Below are 8,932 nucleotides of genomic sequence, written 5' to 3'. Positions count from 1 at the left end.
ATATATTCTTCTGTGGTCTTTGATGGAGTTGAAGAATAGATAGTTATAATTATAGTTTTTCTTAGTTATGATAAAAGACAAAGTAGACATAAATATTGTAACTGTAATTCTTGCTTGATACCTATTTTGTTATAGGTAATTTTACTATATTAACATTAAAACTCTCCCTTTGTATATGTGTTGCTTTTATTGGTTAATGAATAAAGAATCTACTTTCTATTTGGCTTAATAGAATATAGTCAAACTGGAAAAGATATATAGAGGGAGTAGGTGGAGTCAGGGAGAAGCCATGTAGTCACTGCTGGAGACAAATATCTCCGCTGGAGCCCATTGGAACTTTGCTAGAAGGCCACAACCTCATGGTGATGCACAGATTAATGGATATGGGTTAGTTAAAGATATAAAAGCTAGCTAAAAATACGCTTAAACTATTGGCCAAACAGTATTGTAAATAATATAGTTTCTGTGTGTTTATTGTGGGACCAGGGAAACAGAAACCTCCATCAACAAATAAGCTTCTCTGTGTAGCCCTGGCTATTCTGGAACTATCTTTGTAGATCATCCTGCCCTCATACTCATATAGATACACTTGCCTCTGCCTCCTGAATGTTGGGATTAAAGTTATATGCCACCACTGCCCTGCTTTTTCTATTTTGTTAAGCTTTCTTTTTATTTATTCATTATGTCTTTTACATCATGCATCTCAATCCTTTTCATTTCATCTTCTCTTTAGGTCTACCTCCTGCCCTTGGATATTCTCCAACAAATATATACCTATATATAATTTTAATTTATGAGCAAAAAGAAAAAAAGGAAATATATTCTCACAAAAGCTGTAGTGTGACAGAATGAGTCACACAGTAAACCCTTTTGTCCTCTCGAATGTCTTTATGCAGGCCCTTAGTCTATGAATTTCCCCGTTAGCACTGCTAGCCTTGTGGCCCGTAAGGTTAACTATGTTGTGCATTCATTTTCTTTGAATTCTAGGAAGGCTTCACTTTCTTTATTTCTACCTTAACTCAGTTAAGTAATCATGTAATACAGAGTTCTTCAGTTTCCATGAGTATGTAGGCTTTTTGTTCTTTTTTATCTATTGTTGAAATCCACCTTTAATCTGTGGTGGTCTGATAGGATATAGGGAGTTAATTTTATTTTCTTGTACTGTTGAAATTTGCATTGTGATTGAGTATGTGATCAGTTTTGGAGATTGTTCCATGTGCTGAGAAGAAGATGTGTGTTTGAGTGAAATGTTTTGTAGATGTATATTAGTTCCATTTGGTTCATAAAGTCTGTTGGCTCCGGTATTTTTTTGGGTGGACTGGGGGCAGGTGGGAGTGGGAATGGAAGGATCAGGCATTGAAGCATGGGGGGAGAGAGTGCTGGGAAAGATGACTGGAACTTCGAGACATTTGCAGGAGGATGAAAAACCTAGGGCAGTGGAAGCTCCCCGGAATCTAGAAGGGTGACACCAGTGAAGACTCCTAGCAATGCAGGGATACAGAGTACGAGCTGCCTATCTTCTGTAATCAGGCAAAGCATCCAATGGTGTGACTGGAATTGCCCCAGTCATAAAACCTAACAACAATTTGTCCTGCCTGCCCGATGTGCTGGGGTAATAGTGGTTCAGAACTTGTAGGTGGCCTGGTTCAACTTGAGGACCATACTTGACACTGTCTGGTTGACCAAGAACTAGAGGCTGGATATTCCGGAGACCTAGGATAGAAGCAAACATGAATGCAAAATAAAGTTAATGAAATGATTCCTGATGATATTCTTTTATACTTTCATATTGATGCCTAGTTCAATTGTCACCTGAGAGGCTTCATCCAGCAACTGAGGGGAGCAGATTCAGAGACCCACAGCCAAACATTATGCAAAGCTCAGAGGGAGAAAAATTTGAAGGAGTCGAAGAGGTAGAGGATACTGTTGGAACATGGCCCACAGAGTTAACTAAGGAGGGCTTAAAGGGGCTCTCGGAGACTGAAGAGATAACCACAGAACCTGTATGGGTCTGAGCTAGGACCTCTGCATATACCTTATGGTTATGTAGCTTGGTGTTTTGTGGGACTTCCTTACAGTGGGAGAAGGGGGTATCTCTGACTCTTTTGTCTGTCCGTCGGACCATTTCACTCATACTGGGTTTTCGCCTCCAGCCTCAATAGGAGGGTTTGTGCTAGTCTTATTATACATTGCTATACCATGTTAGGTTGATAGCTATTTGATAGCTATTGCTAAGCTGTCCCCTGCAGACATTTAACTACCTTCTACCTGTCCCCATGCAATGCTCAATAACAGTGGCTTGTCAAAATGAGACTTGAAAAATTGTTTTTCTACGATAAAAATACATTTCTATCATCTTTCATTTACTATCTTTTTGTGATGAAAATGTATCTTTTTACTAGTCTATAAGCCTGTTGCCATTCTTGAGTGTTATCTATTCTAAATCTTTCCTCATTTTTTCCTCTTTGCTTGTTGGATGTTTTCATCTTGATTTGCTGTAAAACTTTACATGAAAAAAAAAAACAATTTAGAGTTTTCTTTTGAGACAGGCTGGCCTCAAACTTGCTATGTAGGTGATTTCTTAGTTATCTTGCCTCTATCTCCAAATTGCTTAGATTATAGATTTATGCCACCACTCCATACCATTAGACTTTGCACATTTTAGTAGTTTTTCTAGCCTATCATCTATCTTTTATTTACGTTCTTATATAGTTTTATAATGGGTAAAATAATTTTTCTTTTTGGGTTGTAGTGATTTATTTCAAGTGATTTATTTATTTTTTTGAACCTCTCATAATTTGGTTTTAAGGTAATTGGGAAAGAAAGGGAAGAAAGTTGAAGAGGAAGGCTCAGGGTTGAATTGTTCTTTAGATAATAACTTTTACTTAACCAGGACAGGCTTTAGGGCAGGTGTGTGTGTGTGTGTGTGTGTGTGTGTGTGTGTGTGTATTTATGTGTGTGTGTGCATTTATGTGTGTATGCTCCTGAGGGAGTTTCATCCATCCCCACAAGGCAAAGCAAGATGTCTACTTCCAAGGAAAGAGGTGGTTTTCCAACATAAAAAAGCTAAATTAATATGTGACCTATGTTACATTTGGCCAGCTGGTATTGGGATGGGTGTTCTGGGCCCCCTCACCTATTTAGGGCCTGGTTCTAAACCTTTCTTGTTAATTTCTGTTTTTTTTTAAATTATGATTTATTTTTCTTCATTCTCTTTCAGTATATGAGACAAGGCTTTAAGTTACTCTTTTATGTATGCTAGCTCTGTTTACCAAATAGTTCATTATTATCCAAGACGTTTTCAATAGTCCATATTTCCACGTGCACATCCCCACTCCAAATGAAGTCCCAGGATATCTAAATGTGCATCCATGTTTGTGAGGTTTGGGTGAAAAAGCCTCCCTCTGCAAGTGAAGGTGAGAGCTTATTTTCAAAGTTAACATTATTCAAATGAACGGAAGGAACACTGATTTTTAAAGGAAAACAAATGCTCCCTTGAAATGATCCAATATTTCTTGCGTCTAGATTGGCTTTTAATGAAAAAACACAGTACCAGCAAACTTATACACCTGTCCTTTCTCTCCTCAAATGGGTATTTGAACTTCTTGTAGGAGATATTTTGATTATTTGTATCGAAAGTATTTAACTATATTATTTTCCATATTCTTTAGTTTTCTCTAGAAAATGAATCTCCCTCACCCCAGGAATAAAAGGTTTAGTTCAGTAGAAGGTTCTTCACTGATCTTGGGTCTAGACCTGTGAAATCATGGTAGAGCTGGGAATAGCAGTAGGGGACCTCATGTTTAACTCATCTTGAATTGCTAATTATTGGCAGAAAGAGGAAAACAAGCATCATCTGAAGCAGAAGCAGTTTCTGGATAAGGTGGAATATGTGTCTGAGAACACTCAGAAAACTCACAAACCCTTCAAGCTGCTTTCTCATTGGCCTGCAGCGGAGATTTAAACTGGGAGCATTATTCCTCATGGAAAGTTTTCTAGGAAGCTTACAGCAAATGAAGCGCAGGAGCTTAGCCACCTCCTTTCCAGCAGGCGTTCTATCTGGGAGCCACCACCATCTGTGAAGAGCTAGTTAATAATTCTCAGCTTTAACTGTGCATCAAAAGATTTGGGAAGCTTCAAAAATATTGATGCTTGGACCCCATATGGTGTCCCAACCACTGAAACCTGGTGCTTCTGAACTTTGGGGCTTCTTTCTGTGCACTATGAATTTTTTAAAAATAAAACTAGCCCCAAATGCAGTGTGAATAAGGGGAGTACAAAGAAAAAAGATGGGGTTGTAAGGCATCAAAGTAAAACTAGAGTCATGGTAGCTCAAGAGATGCAGAGGGTGTTGAGCAGGGGTAAGAAGGGGTGCTGAAGATAAACTCACATGGGAATCATGTTTCTTCTCTCTCTGTCTCAAAGGACAATTAGCACACTGCCACATCTTATGCTGTGGAGGCAATTGCTCCTTCTCCAGGGATGAAATGCAGAGCACCTCACAGACTTTGAGGGGAAAGCAGTGATGTTTTCTGAGCCTTTTTCCTTTAGAGAGTGTACGCTTCAAGGCCTTAACTTTTCTCTACATTGACCCCCATAAATACTGAGACCTTTTAATCCTATGGTTCTCTTGACTTGCTTAAGTTGTCTGCAAGGCCACAACTCTTGAGTTTTCTCATGGAATGATAATGAATTGTTGCTAATTCACAATTCACAGGCCTGCATATTTGCTGAGATTTTAAATGCTATAAACAAAGGCTTAGCTTGGCTTTCTATCTTCTAATTATAAGAAAGTCTCTAAAGCATTTTGCAAACAATAGCTGGGTGTAGGAAACAGTTTAAATCAATGCCTTATCAACACTCTGTGCTGAGTAAACATTTGCATCACAGGGTTGTAAGCATTTAACAATACCAAAGGCAACTTGACTGCAAGCTCTAGCCACTTGTTAGACATACAGCTCTATACATAAAAAGCACAGTTGAAAGTGAGGTTGAACAGAGCTTCTGGACTGGGCATTTAGTCTGCCTTGGCAGAGCTGGAGGACCCTATAGGTAGCATCTCGGCAAGTCCTATAGGCTGTGGGAGCTGCCTATGCTCTACTTGGAGTAGGCTGATGGTATCTCACTTCAATTCTTTCTGAAATATCAATTTTAAAAATTATTGTTTTGAAAATTTCACACAATGTATTTTGATCATATTCATCTCCTCTTCTTCAGCTCCCTTCAGAGTCACTTTCCTTCCCTGTACACCTAATTTTGTGCTCTCATTTTTCTTAAACCTACCAAGCCCAGCTGTTTTCACCACCCCCAACCCTTCCTTTTCCACTTTCAAGTGAGTCCACCACCCCCAACCCTTCCTTTTCCACTTTCAAGTGAGTCGTTAGCCTACCATAGATTTGAGGAGCTCTATTAGACTTCTTAATTGCTGGAAAGGGGATCCACCAGGATACCAGGAACTTACTGACTTACTGACACTAATGGATCTTCCTTTATGCTGTTACGCTGTTGTTTATGACATTTTTAGACTTAGAAAAAGGCAACCCCTGATGGAACTATGTTCAGACATCAGAATAATAAACATGTACAAATCCATTAGAGACCACAACATTTGCATTTGAGGAAAAAATAAACCACCAAGACTCTTTTTTAAAATGTTCTTATTCATCAGACTTTTTTTTTACAGTGTTTAAAGTAAATGTGTAAATTTCCTAAATTTCATTGAGAAATATGAATTTTTTCTTTGTACATTATTTTGTCTTCATAAATGCAGCTATCCGAATGCAGCTGTCTAGATAAAACATCCGCTGTAATTGTCTATTTAAATACCAAGCGAAAGATGAACTGTCACCATGATTTTTGGATTCTGATGGTGGGACTTCAGCCACTTTCATTAGTGAAAAGCCCTCTCTATTCTCTGTGTCTGAGGAAGAAGACAGTGCTCGTAGCAAGAAACCACTGGACCCACTGGAAGCATTGCATGGCCAATGTCCAGTTCACACCTTTGGCCCAGTCCCTTCTTCATGGTATCACAAAGTCCAGAAAATGGCCTCTTCTCTCTTTCGAAGGACAAAGCAGAACTAGAGGCTGAGAACCTCAAGGTCGCGTCATTGTTGATGCTGGGAACATGGAACGGGAAAGTGAACTGCCTGATTCTGACCCCAACTTTAGCTACTAATAGCAGGGGAATTGTTTACTTCGCTGGCCAGGAAAGGGAAGAACAGGGCTCAGCAGGTGGGTGAGGGTCTTCGTGTGGCTTCTGATTCATTTAGCCCCCACTTTCCCTAGTTGTGACACTCAGTGTCTCTTCCTTGATGGCTGTTTGTGGCTTTCAAAATACCACTTAACGAGGACATTTGAGATATTATTTGGGAATGATAATCCATAGAATGTGATCTGAATTTTGCTTACTGCAGGGAGACCCTACGGAGTGACAAGAGCCAGCATTGAGGCGGCTGGTGACAAGGACTTGAGGGCTGTCCCAGCTGTCTTGCCCTGGCTTCCTCCCAAGAGCTCCTGACGGTGTATTCACCATGATTTCTAAGAACACCTGGAGTTATTAGTACCTTGAGGATTTCTGTAAGACTCCTTATTACCTTTTCCCATGCTGCCCAGTTGCCTTAACAGTTCCTTATTCGTGTGGGATTGGAAAATTAGACTCATACAAGTCTTGTCCAAGGCAGAGATCGACTCCACACTAATGATACCGAGATGTAAATGATGCAGGTTATTCCTTAACATTAGTAAATCTAATGTCTGTGCAATCAAGAGCTAGAGATCTGAGCTCTTCCTCTGGTGTAGCTCAAATATGTGTCATGGTGTTAATTAGACTGTGTTTTACCCTTTCCTTATAGTGAAGGCTGTTGGAAATTACTAAATTTTTAATAATTTTTTTTTTTTGAGATTTAACTGTTGACGCAACTTGAAAGGTTTGTTCCTGAGGAAATAAGACTTTAGTTTAAAACAACGAAGGACAACTTTGAGCTACTAGCATTTTTATATCTATATTTACCAGCGCTGAAGTCTTAAAAATATTTTTAAGCAAACAAATAGAAAAGCAACTTGTAGGAAATAATGAACTGCTGTACAAATTTTTTTTTTTTAAAAAAAACATGACTAAATTTTTTTCACCAAGTAAGAGCACATGTCCTGGTCAGCGTTTCTATTGCTATGAAGAGACACCATGTCCATGGCAACTGTTATTAAATATAGTTTTTTAATTGGCGCTGGCTTACAGTTTCAGAGGCTTAGTCCATTATTTTCATGGCTGGGAGCATGACAACAAGCAGGCATAGAGGGCACTAGAGAAATAGCCAGGAGTTCTACATCTGGATCTGTAGGCCGCGGGAAGAAAGACTGAGCCCGGCTTGAGCTTCTGACACCTTAAAACCCATCCTGGTTTCGTGCTTCTTCCAGCAAGGTCACACTTTCTAATCTCTCTCAAGTAGTGCCACTTCACTACTTAAATGAACAAACATTTAAATATGTGAACCTAAGGAGGCCTTTTTTTTTATTCAATCCATCACATTATTATTTTCAGTAATATTACATTGGCGATTTTTAATTTAGTATCCCCATGAATTCTTTATAGAACAAATTATTCCATTAAAAACATCAAAATCTGACTATTTGCTTATTTTTTTTAACCAGTTCTTCTTCATCCTCCATGGAAATTATTGTACTTCTGAATATAGTCAGCCAAACCAGAAGTGACAGCACAGATTCTAATGAGTCTTCCAAATAAACACACAAAGTTAGGACAGAAAGCAAAAAGAGGAAGCAGATGGAAAAAAAAAAGCCATTCTTTGCAGTTTAAGGCCCTTGACATGTTTCCAGTGATCCTAAAGATTGGTGTTTCAGGGAAAACGTGGATGAATTGAATGATGTGGATATGCAGTATGAATAAGGGATGTGACCAAAACTCACAGTTAGGAAGGAAATATTGAAAAAGAACTCTTAATTTTAGGCCCTTGTGTATTAATATACTCTACCTTACACACAGACATTCTGGGAGAGTACAGAAGATGTCTGGATTTATGTGCATGGGAGTGAGGCCATATTTGTTTTCCCCCTTTAAAGGAAAATGTCTTAACTGCAGAAAATAACAGCTTCCATTATAATGTTTCACGCACTCTAACTCGTTGCTTGCCTTTTTTATGCCCTTGCCATCAATGCTTAGCTCCAGGACTACTGAACTCCACAGTTCTTTCCTGTAAAGTCGCATTGCTTTCAAGACTGGTTTAAGACACATGGTTCAATCTCTAAATTTTCTGAGTCAGTAGATGATTAGAACTAGGCCCTAAACTATGATGTTAAAAATACGTAATGAGTGAGAAAACTAAAAATTTAGTAACCTGAAATTTCAGAATATCTATTCCTGTCTGCCCACACACCTGACTGGCCAGGTTTGTGGTTGCTGCAGAGGCACGCTGTGGTTGGCATTGATAATCTTATGTAAGGTATAGGATTTCCAGGCCAACTACCATGGAAACCAGGTGGTGTTTTCTATAACAACATCCAGATGCATCTTTAACCTTGTGATTGAACATTAAGTGTCACCGCTAACTTTTAAATCGAGAGATGGTAGTAGTTTCATTAGGATATTAAATGTTTTGAAAGATTAAGCTCAGAATTGTCCCCCAAAAGTGATATGTTGCAAATATTTCCAGACTCATGGCTAAAATATGAAAACAAAGCAATCACTTAAGCCCTGGGATGTGTATGACATGATTTTCCAAACAAAAAGCAATGAGCCCATTGCCAGAACTCCTCCATAAGGCTTTCAGAATTGTGGAATATTGGTGTGCTCTCTTTGGTTCACTGGAGAAACCCATTCAAAATACTTTCCTTATTCAGTGTCCTGGGAATATCTAAGGGAGATGGGCCTTGCTGGGTTACTATTGTATTGGCTTGCAGAGTTCATTTAAGGAATTCT

This window comes from Alexandromys fortis, unplaced genomic scaffold (assembly GCF_014885135.2).
Source record: "Alexandromys fortis isolate MF-2015 unplaced genomic scaffold, M_Fortis_MF-2015_v1.1 scaffold_2_1_26212458, whole genome shotgun sequence".
In the NCBI taxonomy this organism is placed as follows: domain Eukaryota; kingdom Metazoa; phylum Chordata; class Mammalia; order Rodentia; family Cricetidae; genus Alexandromys; species Alexandromys fortis.
Note: the sequence above shows the minus strand (reverse complement) of the source record.